Source organism: Urocampus carinirostris, chromosome 10 (assembly GCF_059441175.1).
Source record: "Urocampus carinirostris isolate Australia breed hairy pipefish chromosome 10, RoL_Ucar_1.0, whole genome shotgun sequence".
Classification (NCBI taxonomy): Eukaryota; Metazoa; Chordata; class Actinopteri; order Syngnathiformes; family Syngnathidae; genus Urocampus; species Urocampus carinirostris.
In genome coordinates, this window is record NC_142358.1 from 22,930,034 (window position 1) to 22,954,946 (window position 24,913).

Here is a 24,913-nt window from a genome sequence, read left to right on the forward strand (position 1 = left end):
CATGTCATCTGTTAAGACACTTTATGATGAAAACCCACACAACAAACAGTAATCACTCAAAAACTCCAATGAAGCACCCTGAGCACAGGCACTCCTTCCACCTCAGCATTGTCTGCACCGAAGGTAAATATGTTGGTATCCTCGTTTGCAGTGTTTTGGGACATTTTTACAAAGTACATTTGCTTGAACCTTGTTTAGTAAGAGACACAAATGACAGTCAAAATGAGCCTCAACACCCTTAAGTAACTGCGGGAGGGAGACATATTTTAAGTGTTAGATTGATATGGGACACAGTCTCTTGTGTCGTTATAATTTCAGAAATTTTAGTTAAATCCTTAAGCATCACACAGTAAAATAAATACCGCTAACTAATTAGTGTTTGGAGTGAGCGTCTGGCTGTTTTGTTGAATTTTGTCTTAACAATAATGGCGTGGCTATCTCTCTCCCCTCAGAAAAAAAAAAAAATCGAACCATATTTGCTTGTATGGCTCTTTAGGGCAGCATGGCGGCGCAGTGGTTAGTGCATGTGCGGCACAGTTCTGAGGTCATGAGATCAAACCCCCTGTGTGGAGTTTGCATGTTCTCCCCGTGCTTGCGTGGGTTTCTTCCGGGCACTCCGGTTTCTTCCCACATTTCAAAAACATGCATGTCAGGTTAATTGGCCCATCCAAATTGTCCCTAGGTCTGAATGAGCGAGTGAGATGTCTGTCCCTGTGCGCCCTGCAATTGGCTGGCAACCAGTTCAGGGTGTCCCCTGCCCACTGCCCGAAGATAGCTGGGATGGGCTCCAGCACCCCCGCGACCCTACTGAGGATAAGCAGTGCAGATGATTGGTGGATGGATGGATGGATGGATGGATGGCTCTTTTGGTCAAAAGATTGCAGACATCTGGTGTCCACGGTAATCTGTAACTATATAGTTACTTTCTGAGTAACATGCTACTTTTTAGCGTCAGTATTTGGGGCGGTAACTGAGATATTTTTAAAATAACTATTGGTGACTGGAACTGAAAAATATTTTTTAGTTTTTATATTGTGCATTAAAGCTGTGGAATGGGTTTATTGTGGAGCTCAAGCAAGTCCAAGCATGACTCAAAAAGCAGTACAAAGACACTATTAATGTTCACTATGTTTTGTGTACTCTTACCCAGTGCTAACTATATTGCACACTGGTCATCCTGAAAGGGGGAACAGCACTTTTGATGGGCCTTCTCAAGATTCCTTATTGTCCTCATGCTGAGGTTTTTTGAGTTTTTCCTCGCCAGCATGTTGGTTTAAAATCAGAAGATGATGGAATTGTAACCTGTGCATCCTTTGAGACAATTTGTGAAGGACTGTGTCATGAACCAGAAGAGGATCAGGACCCAAACACATGACTTTTCTCACACAAGCCTTCAGCTCAGACTCAATTCTTGTCACTGCTTTCTACTTTTTATTCCCCTTGTCTGTAACTTTCTTAGAACCCATTATGATGAGTATCGAAAAGAAATAAAACCAACAAAATCAAAATAAGCCTAAATGTGGTCCTCCTCAAACACATCGATTGTCTGAACAGTTAGAAGAGACCCTTTAATTTCTTCCTAGTAATATTTTGCGAAGGAAAAAGCCTGAGATTCCGGCAGCCGCCTGCAGTTTTTAGTTCTTATTTCCTAGATGGTAAGGCGCCCGCTTTGAGACTGGGAGGTCGGTGGTTCGCGCCCCGGGCGAGTCATTCCTAAGACTTAAAAAGTGGTCGGCGGCGCCCTATGTTGGCTGCGGCTGCATCGGCTCGCTACAACGGGTCAGGTGCAATCGACATTTCGTTCTGTGTACATTGTTACACAGAATGACAATACAAGGAAATTATTATTATTATTATTATTATTATTATTTTACAGGAAATGGGGAGTCATGCACTTTAGGCAGCATTCTGGCGTGAAATGATAGGAAGCCAGAGGCTGACGAGATCAATACCTATTGCCCGAGTAGATAATGGACAGGACGAGACAGACAGGATTGATAATGAAACAGGATATCGAAATAAAACAAGAGAAACGAGACGGGAACGGAAACTGGAAACCAATATTAAACTGGACAAAAATAAACGGGAACAATACCGGACAGGAAATGCCAACAGGAAACAGGACCGAGTCAAAACCCACGTCTTGCGGGGCAGAGGTCCGTTGACGGACTGACAAAGAGTGAGATCACTGAGCATAAAAAGACGGAAAGCCAATCTGTCAATGAGCCGCAGCTGGCGCCATGGGCGTCATGGCAACCGTGACAGACTGTACAAATAAATGTGACTTGACTTGACTTGACCTAAGGGTACAGGGGAAATAAATGGCTTTGCAGATCACTAGATGTTTTTTCACTAATAGTTTATACACTTGTTATCTACATATTTTTTTTTTATTTATTTATTGTTATTATTAGCATTATTATTATTGGTTTAAATGTTTTCTCTCCATTTGTTCTGGTAACTTCAACCGATGTATAGTATATGAAAGGTTCATCATTAAGTGGGTTGGTATATGTAAATACAGACGGTCCCCTACTTACGACCATTCGACTTACGTAAAACGGTAGATACAAACATTTTTTTCCAGGGTGTCGAAAAACATCCGGCCATTTCTGTAAGTTAAATTTTGTATTGTGTGCACCTTTTTTATAAGTACAAGTCATTACTGTAGTGCTTCTTTCCGCCGCTACCGGCGTGTGGTGGCGCTGTGACAGGTCAACCAGCATCCACCCCAAAGAAGAAATCCGGCTTCTACTTCCTATTTCGTGTGTAAACATAATACATGTACTGTATGTCTAGCTTGCTAAGAACTTTGACATTTTTATTGTTTAATATCTTTTGCATCCATTCAGTATGGTTGGAGTAAAGTGTAAAGAAATGAAAGTGGAATAAGAAAGCTTGATGCAGTTGAGAAAATGGTCGGAACGCTTTTTTTCAGCCACTTTTTTACACTGAGGAGGACCTCTTGAAGTGTAACTTCCAAAAGTAAGTTAAATTCAAACTTATTTATCTTTACAGAGCATATTATTTAAGGAAATGTTTATTTTTTTTTAGTACAAAACAATACAGTTGACGTATACAAGCCTTAAACATACTTATATAAACCTTAGACATACGAAATATAGCACTGAAGCAACTTACAAACAAATTCAACTTGCGAAAAATCGTCCGGATCGTTCGTAAGTAGGGTCGCGTCTGTACTCCGGAGATCTAACTGTGGGATAGTATTAATAAAGAAGTCAAAGGGATAAGATCAAATAGGTATATGCTTCTTACTATTCCTTTTCGGACATGTTATGTTAACATTGTTTGGTCTTCTTGTTTTTTTATTTTTATTTTATTTTTAACATTTATCTTTATTTCATTTTTTCTTTTTTTTAGTTTCATTTATTCTGTTTCTTCTCTAATGTTAGACATAACGTTGTTTCATTCTTTTTTTTTTATCATTCAAGAAACATGCCCAAAACGGTATACAACTTTATTCTTAAACTATTCTGGTGATTAAGAATTAGGGATAAGCAATGTATTCTGTATTGACCGCATTTGAAAAAAAAAAAAAAAGATGGAAGCACAGAGGTCAACCTGCCTGTTTTGTTCTCCACTTGCAATAAAGGAAACTTATATGGGATATTATCACAGTGCTAAAACACACGGTAGAATATCCTACATCATCCCACCAATACTTAGCAAATACCATTGACGTGCATTTAAATGCCTTTATGCTTTCATGTTATTTCACTTTCATGTTATTTTCAGATAATCCTCTCCAAATGGTGCAGCAGGCTCTTCAAACTAAGCAATTTTCCATTCATCAATTGCTTCAATTTTAGCTCTTTAGTGACAGTGACAGCATTTCCGCAGAACTCTTTACTGCTTTGAACACTGCACATTTAAAGATTCCTGAACTGTTAGGAGTAGTGGCATGCGCAAGTCACGTGTCTGCTTTTAAATGATTGAATGTTTTTTATTTTCATTATTCAGACTCGTATTTCCCATCCAATTATTGTCCTCTACTGTGTGATACTTCTTTGTTGAATTTTCTCTCCAAAAAGTTCACAGATTAAAAGGGATTGGAAACAACGACAACTGATTAAAAGATTTGAATAAAATGAGTGACGGTGTCTTGTCAGTGGGGAGCCGTTCCTGAAACCTGCATGGAGATTGCTGGTAGAAGACAGATGTTCTTTTGAGGCCTGTGTGCTCTGTGTCTCTTTGAAAAAATACAAGTGATGGGATCATCATTGGTTGCTGTATGTCCACATCGAAAAATAAATCAATTTTGATGATCCATGAAAATGAACTTTTGCATTTTTCATCTGCTGCCTCCTCCATTCCGAAGGGGGGAGACCTTTACATGATAATAAAAGCCTAAGTGATAAAATATAGGCCTGCTGTAAAGGCACATTGCTGCTGTTTGTCATTTCAGTCAGCACTACTATCACAGTCCGTAAATAATGTGTTTTTCTACCTATTGTCAATTATTTGAAAGCACTCTCTTTGACCATCATGAGGGGAGCGTGTGGCATTTAAAACATACTTTTAGCTCAATTTGATATCAAGGGGCTACCAATGAAATACTAATAACATGTCTAAATATTTCCCTTTTTTGGTGCAAATACAGTAGACCCTGTTTATTTCAGAGCCACATTTAGCAAAATACTTGAAGTTGAATCCTTTAGATATTTTTGTTTCCAATTATTATGCTTCTGTGTACTCTCTGAAATAGTTTTTTTTATCAGTATGCTGTGAGACATTTTCTAGTGTGCCACAGGGAATGGCCCAATTGTATAATTTAGAAAAGCAAGCCATTATTTAGTATCTTAGGTTTTGTTTCAATGATCAACAGAGTAACTGTAAAACTCTTACATATCAGTAGTTGACAGCAGATTACGATATGTTTTTTTATTTTCATATATCAGTTATCTGCTCACGAGATAAAGTATAGGAGAATAGAGTATGGAGTATAGGAGAATAGTTATATTTTCAGCACTATAAAGTGCACTGGTTTATAAGGTGCATCGTCCAGCATATTCGTGAGTGATATATTTGTCATATATAAGGCACGCTGGAATATAAGGCGGAGAAGGTAGAGTTGGTGTATTACTAGTTACAATATTCAACAAATTGGTTTTGGGCCTCTATGTCTTCAGGATTAGAATGTGTATGTACACATTGGATAGTATTATGAGCAAAGTAAGTATCATCATACATTTAGGACATCTTGTCTCGAGCCAGGCGTGAATAAAAGGACATTGTGTATTATTTAGCTCCTCCTAGAACTAAAAAAAAAATCATTATTTAAAACGTAAACACTCTTTATTTAGTTAATAGTCAATAATACGTAAACTATCATATCAACATTGGATTAATATAAATACAAATATAAATAATTGTCGACAAGAAATGTGTGTTTGCCTTACATAACATAAAACATGAATCTGATAAGTTTCATTTTGCTACCCGCAATTGAATATGTCAAAAATGACGGTCAATCTCGAAAGTGGAGCCCCATGCAAGATATCACCTCGTGGGGTCTCAATGATTCTGACAAAGGTCAGGAATCAGCCTGGAACTACACGACAAAAGTTGGTCAATGACCTGGAAAGAGCTGGGACCACCGTTTCCAAGGTTACTCTAGGTGATACACTAAGACGACATGGTATGAAATAATGCATGGCACGAAAGGTTGCCCTGCTTGAACCACCACATGTCAAGGCCTGTCTTAAGTTTGAATATGACCATTTGGATGATACAGAGGAGTCATGGGAGAAAGGTTTGTGGTCAGATGAGACCAAATAGAACTTTTTGGTTATAATCCCACTAAGCTTTTATGGAAGAAAAAGAATGAAGAGTACGATCCAACGAACACCATCCCTACTGTGAAGCATGGGGGTTTGAATATGTCAATTGATTTTTAACTTGCATGGAGGACAGGGGTTAAGGCCTTCGGATAAGAAAGTCCAACTGACACTTCCTTAAGGCCTTTTTATTAAATTCCCTAGGTAAAAAATAAATCAAAGAACAGCAACAGTATTGGCCGATAGTGACGACGATAATAGTAATAGTCAAAATAACTAACTGGCATCCGATCAAATCTAGTTTGGTTTTGCTTTATTGATATTAGACAATTGCAATGTATAACGCATGCCATATTGGTACTATGGTTACCCCCCAAAACCTAAAACCTTCTAAATGGCTGGTCAATAATTAGAAGAAAAATGGTTCAGTTTGGTCACTTTGAGACTCTGTTGTTTGTATTCTTCCTTAATCTTTGTAGCACTTGTTTTTGGTTGCACTACACAATACAGCGAGTGGCCACGTATTGAACGCTGTCCCTTTAACGAGGAGGTGTTGCTACCGAGTTGCAATGTTGCATTTGAATAGCAGACACAAGAACTTCTTTATAGGACAATTATCATTAGGGGCCTCCTTTCATGAGCACCCTTAAAGACTACTACATATGTGTGTGCGTGTACATTTATGGGATAGGCAAGGTGAATGTTTCCGCTGCTTGTTCATGCCATTTCTCTTGGTAATTTCAATGAAATGAGGCGCCAAATGCATGGTTTTAATGGGCCCTCGATTCAGGTTTTTACTCCTGTCATCATGAAACCCTCCCAAGGCTAATTTGTCCGTGTCTTTTCAAACAATTCATTTCCCTTGGTCCTGTCTTCTCCGGTTACCATCGTAATTTTCTGCCTTGCTAGGTATCTGTCTTAGAGTGATATATACCGTCTTTCACAAAGCCCACATATTGGGTTTTTTATACTCTCTTCCCCAAATTCACCTTGGGAATATGATGGCAAGTGATGCAACAGGACTGCCAAAGTGTGACGCTACTCCAATGATCCACTCGACTGGGTTGGAAGAAGCTTTTGTGAGACTAACATCAATAGGAGAAACATCAACACGTCCTTCATTCTTCATTAATTCTTCATTTATCATCAAGGCAACTTGCGTCGAATGGGCTTCAGTCATTTTGATTTGATAGGCGGGATCAGGGCGGCGCACCGGATAATGAAGCGCAACACCCAGAAATAGTATTTTGTCATATGTTTCTTATACAGTGAAGAAAATAAGTATTTGAACACTCTACTATTTAGCTATTTCTCCCACTTACAAATTATGGAGGGGTCTGACATGTTTATCGTAGGTTCATGACCACTGTAAGAGATAAACTAAAAAGAAAAATACAGAAATCACATTGCATGATTTTTTTTAACAATGTATTTGTGTGATACAGCTGCAAATACGGATTTGAACACCTCTGTATCATCTAGAATTCTAATGCTGAAAGACCCGTTAATCCGCCCATTAGAAGTCCACCTGCACTCCATGTATCAACCTGCATCAGATGCACCTGCTTGAGGTTGTTAGCTGCATAAAGACACCTGTCTACCCCATGGAATCAGTAAGACTTTAACTTGTAAAATGTCGAACACCAAAGAAATGTCCAAATACACCAGAGACAAAATTGTACACATCCACAAGGCTGAGAAGGGCTACGGAGCAATTGCCAGGCAGTTTGGTGAAAAGGTCCACTGTTGGAGCAATCATTAGAAAATGGAAGAGGCTAAACATGACGGTCAATTTCGATCAAAGTGGAGCCCTATGCAAGATATCACCTTGTGGGGTCTCAATGATTCTAACAAAGGTCAGGAATCAGCCTGGAAGTACATGGCAAAAGTTGGTCAATGACCTGAAAAGAGCTGGGACCACCGTTTCCAAGGTTACTCTAGGTGATACACTAAGACGACATGGTTTGAAATCATGCACCTCACGAAACGTTCCTCTGCTTGAACCAGCACATGTCAAGGTCTGTCTTGAGTTTGACTATGACCATTTGGATGATACAGAGGAGTCATGGAGAAAGTTTTTGGGTCAGATGAGACCAAATATAACTTTTTGGTTATAATCCCACCAAGCTTTTATGGAGGAAGAAGAATGAAGAGTACGATCCAAAGAACCCCATCCCTACTGTGAAGCATGAGGGTGTTTTGGTGGTGTTTTTTTTGCACATAGGACAGAACGAGTGCACTGCATTAAAGAGAGGATGACTGGGGTCGTGTATTGTGAGATATAGGGGAACAACCTCCTACCCTCAGTCAGAACATTGAAGATGGGCCGTGGCTGAGTCTTCCAACACGACAACGACCCGTAGCACACAGCCAGGGAAACAAAAGAGTGGCTCCGTAATATGCATATCAAGGTTTTAGCATGGCCCAGCCAGTCTCCAGACCTGAACCCAATCGAAAATCTTTGGAGGGAGCTCAAACTCTGTGTTTCTCAGCGACAGCCCAGAAGCCTGACTTATCTAGAGAAGATGTGTGTGGAGGAGCGGGCAAGATCCCTCCTGCAGTGTGTGCAAACCTGGTGAAAGACTATAGGAAACGTTTGACTATAATAGCAAACAAAGGCTACTGTACCAAATATTAACATTCATTTCCTCTCGTGTTCAAATATTTATTTGGAACAATATCACACAAATAAATCATTAAAAAACTCATGCATTGTGATTTCTGTATTTTTCTATTTGGATTATCTCCTTCACAGTGAACATGCACCTACGATGACAATTTCAGACCCCTCCATGATTTCTAAGTGGGAAAAATAGCAAAATAGCAGGGTGTTTAAATACTCATAGTCTTCACTGTATATGAGCCACACTGGGCAATTAGGCACATGCAATTTAGACTACAGTAAGAGCTAAGGTTGCACTTTGACGTCTTTGATCTATGGAGTAAAACACTTTGCCTTAAAGGAGCTATATGGAAATTGTAACTTTTTAAATCCTAGCCGCCACCCTCTCATCTCATCTCATCTTATATAATGTTGCAGTCTTTGTCAGCTCATACATGGTACATGGTACCTGGATAAGGCCTCTTCTTACCCTCATCATTTTCATGCTACATTACCAAATAGAAACACAGAGAAAAAATCCAGGGACGGGCATGATGTCACTCTCTAGGACACTTGGAGAAGGCCTCTTCTTACTCTCACCATTTTCATGGTACATTAACAAAAACAAAAAAAATCCAGGGATGGGCATGATGTCACTCTCCAGGACTCTCCTCTACCTAGTGTATTTCGCTCCAGACAAAAGGTAAAATAGAAACAGATAGGTGCAGTGGAGAATAAAGCATAAAGGCATTGTTAATCCATGATTGAAAACATATTTAATTTGATACTTTTTTCAGGACAACTCAATTGACGCACCCTACCTTTAACTCCTGATTGTCTGTAATTTGCTGAGGTAGGCAATAAGTCTGATATTTTCATAGGTGAAGTGAGCATGAGTAGACATTTCCAAATGGATATGTTGGTGATGATGATGTTTTGCTTGCCACACATATTTCTCATTGGAAGTGTCAAACCCGCTTTTACTTTATCCAACTATTATCAGTTTACTTAGGTTAGAGTTAAGGTGGCACAGCATCTAACCTAGTCATTGACAAACTTCAGTTGCTACTTTTTTAACCATTACTGAATTAAGACCCTCTAAGACTCATCTCATCTCATCAGCTGCACCGCGTATCCTCAGTAGGGTCGCAGGGGTGCTGGAGCCCATCCCAGCAATCATCGGGCAGTGGGCAGGGGACACCCTGAACTGGTTGCCAGCCAATCGCAGGGCACACAGGGACAGACAACTCGCTCGCTCATTCACACCTAGGGACAATTTGGACCGGCCAATTCACCTGAAATGCATGTTTTTGGAATGTGGGAGGAAACCGGAGTGCCCGGAGGAAACCCACGCAAGCACGGGGAGAACATGCAAACTCCACACAGGAATTCTGGAGCTGGATTTGAACCCACGCAGGAGGTTCCCATGACATGAACTGTGCCACACATGCGCTAACCACTGCGCCGCCGTGCTGCCCCCTCTAAGACTCAATGACGTTTAATATAGTGACATTAGTCATTGGTTAATCCACAAAATTCTAATCGAGTTATGACAAACCTCAAAATGTTACCTTGGTGCATTGGTTGGTAACAACAAGGGCGCAGAACGGTACTGGGCTTTCACCTATAAGAACATATTTGTTTATACATTAGCACCACACAATTAACCGAAATCTAATCGATATTGTGATGTGACATAGTGCGAATGCTTTCTCGCTTGACCCTTGTGTGAGCAGACAGAAACGCTTACAAATCATCCCCAGAAGAGGGCGCTGTTTTCTTAATAAAGTAAATAAAGTAAAGCTTACATTGAAATGTGAATTAAAACCAAATGTTATTGTTCTAGTGTTGGGACAAATCTAGGGAAATAACATTTATAGTTGAATACAATGTAACCAGATTTTTAAAAACATAGTGGCAAGTCATATTGACCCGAGGACAACAGGAAGTTTAAGTACTCACAAAAACAAAACTAGCACAAAAATTGCACTTTTCTTTGAAAATTGCATCGAAATTGCAGTACTGGTCTGAAAAATCACAATTCGTGTTCTCTTTTTTCCCCCAAAAAAATCGTGCAGCCCTAGTTTGCATGCATTTATTTTTCCAGCCACAAACAAAAGCATGGTTTGGGTGATCTTTACACAGAGGATTTACCGTTTCATATTTGACCAATGGAAGATCAGTTATTACATTTCGCTGATCTCATTTGCTCATCATTGGGTGCAGCGGGAACCCAGATTGCAGCAGTGAGAACACTGAATCCTAGCAACCTATCTGCCAATGCAAAAGACATTCCATTTTGTCTCATTGCATTATTTTTTTTTTTCAACCCACTGTACATGTACATTGTACAATGTTGTTTTAGCTGAACTCTTTCGCACAATGGATTTGAAAGTAATGGGGCATTAGAATGATGAGGTTTTATCTCATCATCACTCTAATTGTGTTCAGGGTACCACGTTAACAACATTGTTTTGGCTGAACTCTTAATGATCCCATACACTGCAAGGCATTATGGGAAAGAGTTCAGCCCAAAAATGACGTAAAATGTGGCACCATGAGTAAAAATAGTATGATGTTAAGATAACATGTCATACCTTTTTCCATGTCCTCTTTAATGTGGGCTAGTGTTTGCTCAATGGATTTGAGCTAAATTCCAGAACAATAAAGCTTGACACTTTTGGACTGTGGACTTTAACGAAGGAGATGGAATAAGAGCTTGCTCTGTCCACTCCACGCATCGGCCCGGTATTGCAGTACCTCCGGGAACGATGCATTCGCAATGATCGCAACAAGGCTATAGGGCTAGGACCTTAGCTTAGCCTTTTGGCTGAGAGTAAGTGTCCCGGCTCCTAGGCTTTGTAGCGTATAATGAACTGACCGATAACGGATAATGGATAATGAATAACGAAGATAGATCAATAACCCTTAAAAACCCCAAACCCCATTATTACTATTGTAACCATTACCAATTCTATTACTGAGCCAGGCCAGGAAAATATAGTGCAACATTAAATTGGTCTGTGCCACGGAATTTTTTGCAGACCACTGCCTTAGTGGACGATGGACAATATTGTTCCATATTTGGACAAGTACTGTCACATTCTCTAATGAGCTGTGGCAGATGGGCAGCTCTCAAGACCGCACACCATTCCAGCAAGAGAGAGACTGAGGACTTTGCGCACTCGATTGTGCCCACCACTGTCATATTGAACAACGGCCGTGTCGGACACAGCTGCCATTTTATCGCTTTCAACTTCAACCTCAATCACAAAATGCATCATTCTGCCGATGAGTGCCGTTTATAGTAAACTGGTTACAGCTATATAAAAAATTGGGTTCATGTTTTGGATTTACACTCGGGCATTTTTCGCCTACTGATAATATCATAGTTTAAGAGACACTCAGAATAAAGAGAGGAGACATCAATGGATTTGGAACTTGTAAAGAGAACAGAGGAGGATAAAACCACCAAATAATTCATGTTTAACTGTTCCTAATGCCCTCTCATGAGCACTTTATTTGTATTTTAATATCTTTAAGCTCAATAACTTGGCATTAAAAATGTCCAGTAACCTTTCAAATTTTAAGATTAAGATTGCTTTTTGCTCTTGTAATTCTTTTTTTTAATTATTATTCTTACACAACTTGGTTTCCCACAAATGTCAGACTTGTATCCTTTTCCCTTAATCATCTTTTCTATGTAAGTGTTTTTTGTCCAATTTTATCTTTGAAAAAAAAAAATGATATTGTTCAGTAGCCAAGTCACATTTATCCAGTCGGTGGCAGCAGATTACTTTTTTTTTCCTATAACGGTAAAGCACGTATTTTCTGTCCATGGGGGTATTACAAGAATATCAATTAAATTAACTTGTTGTCTGATGAGGGTGTTTAATGGTAAATGGTCTGCATTTATATAGCCCTTTTCAAGTCAATGAAGACCTCCCAAAGCGCTTTACAATGTGCTTCACACTTACCCTTTCACACACACACTCACACACCAATAGGGAGTCAGCCATGCAAAGCGCCTACCTGCGTATTGGGGGCATTAAGGATTCGGTGTCTTGCCCAAGGATACTTCGACATATAACACGGAGGAGCCGGGAATCGAACCTGCCACCTCTTGATGCCAAGACGAGCTCTCTACCTCCTGGCAAACATAATTAAAAAATTAAAATCATATTGTTATTTTTTTGTTTTTTTTTAACAGCCTTAAAGGTAGTCAAGCGCTACAGCGCTCCTACAGCTAGTGGTAAAATGTGGTGTTGCACCCCCAGCCTAAATGCATTAAAAATGTAATTTTATGTCCGAGCCAATATGTACTTTCTTTCTTCTCTTACACTATTTTTTCATCCCTCTCCTCCACTTTCTTTCTCTTTCTATTTTTTTCTCTCAAGCTCACATTCTTTTTTTTCTTTCGTTCTTTCTTTAAGTTTTCTCTTTCTTTACGTTTTTTTCCCTTACTTTCTTTCTCTGCCTTTATTTCTCCCATGACTGTCTCTCGCTCTTTATAAAGTACAGTGGAACCTCGGTTCTCGACCATAATCCGTTCCAGAACCCTGTTCGAAAACCGATTTGTTCAATCACTGAAATCATTTTTCCCATTAAAAAAAATGTAAATTGTTTTAATCCGTTCCAACAGCCTGAATGTTTACCTTGAATGTTTAACGTAAACTAAAGGTAACCCAGGCTAATCGTACATTCGCGTTATCGTAATCTTCCGTACGAAAGATTACGCTAACATGAACGTGTAAAATAAAAAAAAGGATAAAGAAAATAATTATGAATAGGATTTCTTACCTTTGTGGTGGTCAGCAGAAGCCATGCTGTATTCCCAAGCAAGATCAGACACTCGCACATCTCCTTCATATTTTGCTATTATTTCTTTCTTAAATGCAATAGTTGTACGCACTACTTTTCTTTTTTCACCTGTAGTAACTTTGCTGCTTGCACTGACTTTCTTCTGAGGCATAATTAGGGGCTAAAACACTTCGTACACCTATATTAAAAGCGAAAGCAAAATAAGGCACGTCCGAACGCAATAACTACACCCGTACGCGGCTCAGCATCGCACCCTAGCGTACGCACTCATGCATTTCTCTAAAAATTTTTCGGATTCCGATTTGTTCGAACTGAGAGGTGTTCGAAAACCGAGGTTCCACTGTATATGGTTTCGTCCCTCCCTCTCTTTCTTTCTCTACAATCTCCCAGTCCGGCCACCGTGAGTTTTTATTTCTTACCGCGTGGCCCGCTGGATCAAATGAGTTTGACACCCCAGTGCTAGACAAAGGCTAAGCAACTTAAATACAAAATCCATAAGGTCCTTACTCAACTAATATTTCCTCAACTGGGGCGTTTGAACAGTTGTATCTATACTGCAGTAGCACGTGGAGCGCAAACACCGCGAAGCAGACTAACCTCCTTGACCGGGCCAATGACCCCCAGACCAGAGTTCTGGTTATTGATACAGAGACATGCGGCATAATATTCGTCTGGAACACTTTCAGATAATGTGAGCATGTCATTTCAAAGAAGGTGACTCCTGTTTCACAAGATAAGAAGCGAAATACAGTAGGTGCCATCTGCTGTACAAATGGACCGCTCACAAGTCCATTTTTCATCTTGAAGTCGCAGTCCTATCTCTCAGAATGGGGACAGCGTCAGGACTATTACTGGGATGTCAAAGAAACAGTTTATAGAGGCTGTGTGTATTATTTGAGCACTAAATGTTGCTTTATGGTATAGTGCGGGAGTATCAAGCTCGCGGCCTTAGGTCCAATTAAAGGGACAGTGTGTAATTGTAGGTGCCTCATGGTGGTAGAAACAAAAGTATCCTGACCAGCTGTATCTCTGTGTGGTGTGGAGGCTGCAGCGCTACCGACTGGGGTAGTGTGAGGAGGGTAACGAGGACAGCAGAGAAAATAATCGGGACTACACTTCCCTCCATTCAGGACATTGGCCAGAAGCACTGCCTATCCCATGCTAAAAACATTACCGGGGACCCCTCTCACCCCCATCATGGACTGTTCACTCTGCTAGCCTCTGGGAAGAGGTACTGCAGTGTGCGGTGCAGGACCACCAGGCTCCGCAATAGTCTAGTCCCCCTGGCCATTAGACTGTTAAATGGTCAATCTAACATATAGTTAACTTAAATCTAAACGGCTGCTAATCTGACTTTTTGCACTACTGGCAGTTTTTTTTATAGCTTGCCACTCCTTGCACATTGCTCTCTGCACTATTGTAATTACAGCGTTATTGTTACAGTGTTAATGTTACTGTGTACCTGACTTGTTAACCTGACTGCCCATTTTGCACATCTGGTTAGCTACTCTTCTTGCACTATCGGCACTATGGTAAAATACTATACGTAGCCAAAATACAATACAACATTATTTATATCTGTACATTCAAGGAAACTGTGGGGGTCAGATGCATCGACATTTCGTTCTGTATACACGTGTACTAGAATGACAATAAAGTAGATCTGAATCTGAATCTGAATCTGAAAAACAAAATCTTGTTGATTCAAAATAATAAGCAAAAATGAATAACTGTATATAGAAATAGTTGTGTGAGGTTTATATTCATTGACATATCATGACATGAGGGTCACTTAGGGGGAGATGAGTTAATTGCCATGCATATTTCTTCTACAGGTACCCATAAAAAAACAAACAAAAAAAACTCCTTTTTTTCTCGTCTTATTGTTGTCGTCTCTTTGTTTACTTTATTTTTTGTTGTGTTGTTTTTTTTCCTCAGTTTTCTTCTTTTTCTTTTTGTTTTCTCTTGTTTAGATATGTTTTTCCCCATTGTTTCTTTTTTTCTGTTTTTTCCCACTTTTACTTTTTTCTTTCCTTGGCCGGACAAAAAATAAAATTAAAAAGGATCTCTGTAGTTTGTCTTCTTCCTTTGTAGCAGTTGTTCTTGGTTGCACTACACAATAATGCAACAACTGATGCTCTGTGTACTGACCCCTTTAATGTAAGTGCAGCCAAGTAAATTAACATTCACCTCTTACTGATTGATTGATTGATTGATTGATTGATTGATTGATTGATTGATTGATTGATTTTTATAATAATTCTTAATTTGTATTACTTTTCTCGATAGTATTTTATTTAACACATTTGATGAGGTATTTAACGCAATGAGAACCCACTCTGATATGCTTTTTTAAATTAACAACTTATCATGGTTTTACTATGATGTTACTATGTTATTTCCTTGATGATTATTGGAAGTAGGGGATTTAATGAACTCCATGAACCACTAAAGCTGTTAAACTGGAAAATCACAATGACCCATCACGGGTGACCCGTTACAGTACAGTTCCGCGGGCACCTTAGCTGTCCTTGGCACCACTTTGGAGAGCCATTACTTAGTGCCTTTTAGTGGTTCAAAAAAATCATTAATTGAAAAAGGTGATGTGAACAATCAGCGGAAATACAACTACTATAAACATTTTTTTTGTTTTAATACTCTTGACATTTTCATTAATTGAAAATAACTTGAGGCAGAGGCAGCACGGCGGGGCAGTGGTTAGCACGTGTGCGGCACAGTTCTGAGGTCTTGGGAACCTCCTGTGTGGGTTCAAATCCAGCCACCGGACTTCCTGTGCGGAGTTTGTATGTTGTCCCCGTGCTTGCGTGGGTTTCCTCCGGGCACTCCGGTTTCCTCCTACATTCCAAAGACATGCATTTCAGGTGGATTGGCCGGTCCAAATTGTCTCTATGTGTGAATGAGCGAGCGAGTTGTCTGTCCCTGTGTGCCCTGCGATTGGCTCGCAACCAGTTCAGGGTGTCCCCTGCCCACTGCCCGATGATTGCTGGGATGGGCTCCAGCACCCCCACGACCCTACTGAGGATACGCGGTGCAGCTAATGAGATGAGATGAGATGAGATGAGATGAGAACTCGAGGCTCACATAGAGGGAGCTGACATGATTCTCCACCATCTTGCTGATAAGGTCACCAAAAGACACAAACATCAGATGTGATGGATTTCCTGGAGTTGTGGGTGTATTGTGGAAAGTAAGCTAATGTTAGAAATGAGCAGATATTTTCATTAGTGCGTTTGAAGTTTTTACCCCCACACCATTTGGCAGTGTTTTGGTTGCGCACCAAGGTGCTTATCAGAGAGAGAGAGAGAGAGAGAGAGAGCATATCAGCATGCAAGGAGCAGGTCATCACTCTACACTTGCGTGCTATAGAATTTGGGGCAAGTAAATGAGAAGTAAAATAGTGCAATTTGGTCACTTTGGGTCTGCGTAATTTGTATTCTTCTCTGTGCTTTGTAACACTCATTATTGATTGCACTACACAATAAAGCAATATTTAGTGGTCAAATTCACAGCGTCCCTTTACAATTGATTAATTGATTTATTGATTAATTGATTGCATTAATAAATATACGTCTCCCTTTCCAATTGCTGAATGCAAAACAATTTTACCCCTGCATCATTTTTGTTCATTTAATAATTTAAAGGAATCTGTGTATCAATATGCCACACAACTAAAATATTTCATGTATGAGGCCTCAAGGCTATAATCTGAATGTGATACTAATAACTTTAACAGAGTTTAACTGGTGTCAAACATATTCAGTTGGATATTTAGTGTATCTTCTTAATTTTAACAGTTGTATGAGTAGAATTTGTATTTGTGATGACGGCGGTCAAACGTTTTGTAATACACATCCGTGTTAGTGATGTGTCATTAGTGAACTTAATGGCCCTATGAGCTGGTTCTTGAAAGTGAACGCTTCCCAACAATCTCTTCGAGATACTTTTTTTTTGTTTTTGTTTTTTTGTTTTCTCATCTATGTATGTAGAGGAGAGAGAGTACACTACTTTTGATTAGGAATTGGTATAATAATACATTTTTTTGGAAGTAACAGGAATCGAATCCAGGTCAAAACAGTGAGAGCGCCATATTGTAATCACTGGCCCACAAGTGGTATCAATAACATGAAAAAGGCTGGATATTGTACCCTATATTCACACTATTTTTAGTCACAGCACCAGAGACCAATGTTAATTGTGTTATGCATTTCACGTTACAATGACGATACATCTGCCACTTACAATGCTTAGAATGAAAAAGAATATGATTGTCAGGACCATAGCGGAAACAGGACCCAATTGCGAGCTTTATTAACGGAAAGAGGAAGGGCTGCGCCCACGATCCGGCGTTCACTGGGCGCGGGAAGCAAGTTGCTCTCGTACTCGGATTGTGATCCGAACACGGAAGTGGATCTTCCGTAGCGAGTGACGGCGGTGTCAAGGACGGAAAAACAGGTCGGTAGCCGGGACAAGAAAGCAAAAAAACGTGGTCGGGGTCGGAAACGGATCGTAAGCCAGGACAGGACTGCAGACATGGTCGGGATCAAAATGGGTTGTAACGGGACAGGTGGGAGTCAAGGTCGAAAAAGGCTTGCCTAGTATAGACTGAGGTTTGCAGACGGACTGACAACAGGGGATCGACAGCATTGAGTTCAAATAGTGACAGGGAGCCAATCAGAGTGGCTCATCAGTAATCATGACAATAATATAATTTATTTTCATTGTATCCAATGAAAAAACAACATTCATCGCATAAACTGTGGCTAAAACTAGTGAGATAATGTGATTAAAAACTATCATCACTGGTGGTCAAGTGGTTAAGATCCGGCGTTCTCAGTGCTACGACTCGGGTTTGATTCACTTTGCATCCAACGTTTTGTAATCGTGGTCAGCTATATTGTTTGACTGATCAATCATTGCACCAGTGAGGCAAAAAACTAATAAATAAGGCACACCTAAAAAAGTAATAAATAAGGCACACCTAAACTTTTAAGTTATGTTTTAGGTAAATCATGAGTCACACACAAATTAATACCATATTTTCCCGTCGCATAAATAAAAAAAAAAAATAAAAAAAAATTAAAAAAAAAAACAACAACACACAAGTGGATTTGCTGGGATTACTGCATTCAAATGATGTGAGTCTTCCAAGTGGACTCAGTATCAGGAAGCTCCAACTGATTCAAGATCAATCCCAAAGGCTCAAGTGTTTCTGACTTAGAAGCCTCTGTTGAATTGGAGCCACTAATTTCACTCCGCTGCTTACAAGAGCTGGATTAATTTTGCAGACCAAGTTAAAACAAACTTTTTTAAATTGTTTTAATTGGTTTTGCTTATCACATAGCTTTGAATCACTGACCCTGAATCGTGTATTTTTATATGTTGGAGATTGGGCGAACGGTCACTTCGTTATATATCCGGGTGATGGATTAAGGAAGCACATAAGTAGGCTCTATTCCACGGATGGCACCAACACAAAAAACAAGACACCGCACATACTAAATGAACCGAAACAGCTTTAATACAAACAGAATAATTGCAATTGAATCACTATGATCGAATGATCTGCGGAATGTGAAATGGAACTGGACCTTGAGCAATCCCGCACAGGGACCAGCTGCTCTTCCCAAACGTTGCTCACCTTCATGTTCATCTGCACAGAGCAATAAAAACAAAATGGCATCGGAAAGCTATTTGGAAAGACGTCAATTTGTGCTTGTTAACTCTATCTCATTCTGTGAAAGTCAATGATGAGTGTTTTATCACATCGATCAATTAACTGTTGGTTTTAGTCAACCCTGTCGAATTTGGGCTAAAGACAGACTAAGTTAACAATTTGTGGTATATTTTTGTAATAAACTATGTGTGTATGAAATTAGAGTGCAGACCATTTTGTTGTTACGCTGGGTATTGTAGCAAGACTTTTGTCCAGCAGAAGGCGCCAAGACAGTTTTTATACAAAAAAGCTGTTAGTTTTTTTTTTATATACTACATTTTGAACAATGCGTCATTTACAAACAAAATTGACTTCGTAAAATCAACTTTGTAGTGTTTGACTGTTTCATCATGAAACAAAGTTGACAATTTTCAAGAGAACAGAGATACAGAGAAAAAAGCAATCGGAAAATAAGTACAAAATAATTAAAGTAAAAATAAAAATGATGATAATGACATGTTTAGCTCTAACCAAGAGGCAAACATCGTGTTCATATTGTCAATGCTTATCATATTCCAAAGTTTAAGCCCCTCATCTATCTATCTATCTATCTATCTATCCATCCGCCCGCCCGCCCGCCCGCCCGCCTGCCCGTCCGTCCGTCCGTCCGTCCTTCCGTCCGTCCGTCTGTCTGTCTGTGAGTGAGTAAATGAACGTGTGTAAAGTCCAAAGGCCATTGTTGATTATCTGTTTTCTTTTTCCAAGGAAAACAAAATCAGTTTTTCACCCTTGTTGAAATTCTACACGTTTTGTGAAAAGGGCATACACATTTTGTAAGTGGGCATTTTGCGATTTTTTTATACTTCCGAACACAATCAAATGGCAGGCTGCCTCGCTTGTTTGGATAGCTCAGAGTGCTCATTTCGTATGTATTCATTCTTTGAGTTTTTCTAACAAATGTTTATTTTACTAAGAACTGCATTACTTTCTTCGCCTGTTTTCTCATTCAGCCATGTACAGTATGTTTAAGGGGGGAAAAAAGTATATTTTGAGTCCTTTCAAGGTGCCTCACCATGTGTACAGTGCAGATCTAAATTGCCTTACACTATGATATGCAAGCAAGCAAGTATAATAGTTAAACAAGAACTTAAACTAAATATATAGAATGATCCAGGTGCAAAGTTTGATCCAACTTTGTTGTACTACAAACCTCGCATTAAGTACTTTACTCAGTTTCCAACCTTACATACGTTCTATAGAACAATACAACACCAAAGAACTCCCCCCAAATAAAAAAAAAAATAATTACTATTAATATTTCAATTCCATCAAACTTAAGTGTGAGATCTGAGGCAATCTCCTGGAAGGTCAAATCAATGTATTTCTCTTTTGGATGGAAACGTGTTGCCTTCTAATACAAGACATACATAGAAAAACAAAGAGGTAATATCAAGTATTTGAGTGTTGATGAGTTATTTTTGCATCTCTTTTAACAATTACTGATCACCGCAAGTGTTTTATGAACCAAAATGATGTGTTTCAACCACCAGAGCCTCAGGGTTGATTTAAATGAAACACTTTTAAGCTGTTAAGCCAGAATCCTGACATGGCAACAAGATAATCGATAGAATAAGTTGATTTGCCGCACTTAACCAAATGTCTACTGATGTGAACATGTTCATTACAGATAATGGGCAGGGTTTTTTGCCGAGCACAAGTTCCAATGGCAATCACGGTCTAATTGTGTGCCACGGTGGAGTCGTATTTACTTTGGTATTTTCACAGATGAGTGTGATTAAACATCGATAATCACGCTGTTGTGGAAGTTAAAAACAGCGGATGAGATTCACAGCAGATAATGGGCTTTTTTCTGGCTTCATTTGAAATCTGTGTTGAATGTTAATGTCAGGAACCCACACAGGATTGATCAGTTTAGCAAACTGTGTTTTTTCATTTGGGAGGGGTTCGGTACTCATGAAATTTGGTAGCGAGGCAACCACCGTGGTCCAAAATGCAGTCAATAGGTCGGTGTTCCAGTAAATCCAAACAGCAAGTACAACAGTCCAATGTTTAGTCAGGTCGGCTTTTGATCCTGAAGGGTAGGCAAGTGTGCGGTCCACTAAAAAAATAAAGACAAGAGTGCTTTGGACAAGACACACAGGACAACAAACTAGCACAGAGCCAAGGAGACAGTTTTCAAATACTGATGATGTCATGATTACTGATGTGACTCAGCTGTGCCTGCTCATTTGGCGCCAACTGCCGCGGGTTCTGATTGGCTCCCTGTCACTATTTGAACCCAGTCCTGTCAATCTCCTGTTTTCAGTCCTGCAAATCTCCGGGTATACTAGGCTAGCCTTTTTTGACCCTGACTCTCGCCTGTCCCGTTTTTGCTCCCGTATGTCTCCGGCTACGACCTGTTTGGATACTGACCACGTGTGCTCTCCTCCCGGCTTACGACCCCTTTTTGTTCCCGTCTACGTCTACTCTCCCGTTCTGGCTTACGACTCGTTTCCGACCCCGACCACGTCTTGCTCTCCCAGTCCCTCAGTTTGGGGTCTCTGTAGTTTGTATTTTTGTTGTGCTTTAAAGCACTTTCTGTACACCACATATTTCAGCGATATGTAGTGCTCAAATAGTACATACTGTCTTTTTAATACATACTTAATTGAGAAAATATACATTCAACTTTTTAAGGATATCTCAAACGCCTGTTTGTACCTAGTGAGATTTTAAGATTGAAAATAAAGGTTGTATAAAGGAATGCATGCTAAGTATACTGTTTGTTTTTGTTTTTTTTACTTCATATGATGTTGAACTGCATTTGCCTGTCTTTGAGTATGTTTGGGATGGGATTCTATTTTACTTTTTCTATCAAAAATTGTTGAACACTCGATAAAAACTGTAAGTTTAATTTGATATAATAGATGGTGTCAAGGACAGCACGGCGGAGCAGTGGTTAGCGCGTGTGCGGCACAGTTCTAAGGTCTTGGGAACCTCCTGAGTGGGTTCAAATCCAGCTACCGGACTTCCTGTGCGGGGTTTGTATGTTCTCCCCATGCTTGCGTGGGTTTCCTCCGGGCACTCCGGTTTCCTCCCACATTCCAAAGACATGCATTTCAGGTGGATTGGCCGGTCCAAATTGTCCCTAGGTGAGCGAGCGAGTTGTCTGTCCCTGTGTGCCCTGCGATTGGCTGGCAACCAGTTCAGGGTGTCCCCTGCCCACTGCCCGATGATTGCTGGGATGGGCTCCAGCACCCCCGCGACCCTACTGAGGATAAGCGGTGTAGCCAATGAGAGGGGATGAGATGGTGTCAACAAAATGAGATACTGCCTACTTATGATGACAGTTTCAGTCTAAAGGCTGGTGTGAAATAGTAGAAACATTACGGAACTTAGAGTTTAACTTGATAAAATTCATTGGTGAGGCTGATACCAGCAGGCAAGGGTGAAAGTGTTGAAAGCTTGATTGTGGGATTAAGTGGACATGGAGCACATTAAAAAAAAGCGAGTGCTTAAGTGGTCACGACCTGCAAGGATATACACCAAACGAGGTTGCTGTCTTGAAGGAATTAAATGCAAACACTAAAATGAAGTAGAATGCAATGGAGTGTTGGCAAGATATAATGATAATAAAATAGACACTTAGCATGGAGGAGGTTTCAAGTAAATGTTTTGTTGTGTAGACTAAAAATAAGAAAGTAAAAACCCACGGCACTGTTGACAAATACAACACAGTAAATATTAGCAGACAGACATAGTTTTTGCATAGTACATCCCGACATAAAATAACGTTTCCATTTTTGTGTTTGTTTTATGCGTTGTTTTTATTTTAATTTAAGGGGTACGACTCAGTGTCACCCAGTGTTTCTTATAGTAAAGTACAACGTGTATACCATTATACATAAATTCACATTCAAATCTTTACATTTTTTGGGCACAATTAAACTGATAAATTGTTTTACGTATTGTGCTTGTTATAAACTGAAACATATCAGCATATAATTATACTGTAAAAATGAAACTCTTGAAAATACTCGAGTACATAAACTTTTTCATACGACTGTACAGTACGTGACTTACAGTAAATGCAAAAGACAGATTTCGTACGAGTGGTTGATATCCTTGAAAATTCTAGGATTTTGTTGTGTTTTTAAAGTTTAAAAAATGATATATGATATAAAAAAAAAACTAACAGCTTTTTTGTATAAACACTGTCTTGGCGCCATCTGCTGGACAAAAGTCTTACTACAATACCCAGCGTAACAACAAAATGGTCTGCACTCTAATTTCATACACACATAGTTTATTACAAAAATATACCACAAATTGTTAACTTAGTCTGTCTTTAGCCCAAATTCGACAGGATTGACTAAAACCAACAGTTAATTGATCAATGTGATAAAACACTCATCATCGACTTTCACAGATTGAGATAGAGTTAACAAGCACAAAGTTTTGGGTGAAGTGCGTGTAAATGCTTGGTATTGTTACCATGTTTCTTAACAAGTCTGCTTAAAAATGACGCCGGCACTGCTCCCAGGTGGCTTCCCTTTACCATTGCATTCCTTCCTTTCTCATGATTAACAGCAGCTGAAATTGGTTTGTATGACTTAGTCCTATGAAGTCTCATCGCCCCTTACAGGTAGCGCCAAGAAGGGCAGGTTTATGCTACACCTAAACAGGTCACTATGACATGTGTATAAGTGCAAGGATTATGTATCGATTATAACATTTACTATGGGCCGTGCAAGAAAATACAACAGTGTTTCCCTGTGGTAAATTGTAGAGGGAAAAAATTTAAGCTACGTATCACAGTCATTTTTACCCAACACCTGTTTGGGTAGATAGTTGTCTCAAAAACATATATTTGCGATCTGCTCAAGGTCTAAAAATCATATATCTTGACAAATGCACACACAAGATTAATAAATTGTATGTGTAAATTGCAGACATATTTGTCGCTCTTTAAAATACATGACTCACTCCCAATTTTATTTTTAATGGTACCGGAGATATTGGAAAATTGTCTTCGAAAGTCCGTAGAAAGTGCTTGAATGTGGCCATGAAAAAGGTATCAAAGATTGCGAAAATGTGATAAAAAATAAGCTCATCTTTTGTGTGTTTTTATAAAGACATTTAGAATAAACCAGTGCTGTTAACAAATTTGCTGCATTGTGTGTCATGGAAATCAACCTTGCAATTAGTATAAATTGGTGATTTTCTTTTAAGAAAATAGTTGATATATTGTGGATTTTTGTCAGAATTTTTAGGTGGTGTTGAATCGGATTCATTATTTCCCGAATAATTACATATTATACAAGTCTATGTAGCTTGTCCTAGCTAGTTTTAATACAGCAGAATATAATTGGGTGATTATTCTCTCTTAATATCAAGACAAATTGTGGGTGTTTTAGCATGTACTATACTATATTTATTTAATCTAAATTGGAAATTGGGACATTAATTTGCAGGTAAAGTATTTAATTTATGGGTGTGCAATTAATTAAATTCATGGGTGCTTGGAGTTTTTGTTTGTTTTGGTTTTAGTAAACAGGTCGGCGATTGATGCTCCTTTTTCTTACACTGTAGCCATTTTTACCCTCTTGACCCACAAACCTCGAAGATGTAAATAACACATGGCCTAAATGTATCCTTTACATTTATTTTTACTTTTGAGTCACCTGGATAGAATGTTGTTTTCTTATAGTATTCAATTATTTGTTTTAAGTGTATATGTGATGCACAATGAAGAGCACATTAAAACCATAAGAATGTTTGAAAATGGTCAACATTGATTAAGTTCTAGATTTTTTGAAAGAAAATGGAATAGCGACCTGATTTGCTGCATGTTTCTCTGTTTGCTTACCTTCAGTTATCTCGCAAAGTTGCTTAAATTACTCTGGCACCACAGACAACTTGAGACATGTTTTGCATTCGAATCTGGTTGCTTTTCTCACTGCAATTGTTTAGCTAATTCAGGGCTAATAGAGCATTAGCTAGTTAAGCTACCTGCCT

General features: G+C 39.3%; 1 protein-coding gene and 1 pseudogene across 1 annotated transcript in view; both read left to right on the forward strand.

Annotated features, from left to right (window-relative positions):
* Positions 1–24,913, forward strand: part of lsamp (limbic system associated membrane protein) — a 379,231-nt gene that overhangs the window by 93,356 nt on the left and 260,962 nt on the right. The window lies entirely within an intron of this gene.
* Positions 11,094–11,175, forward strand: LOC148358417 (U2 spliceosomal RNA; annotated as a pseudogene).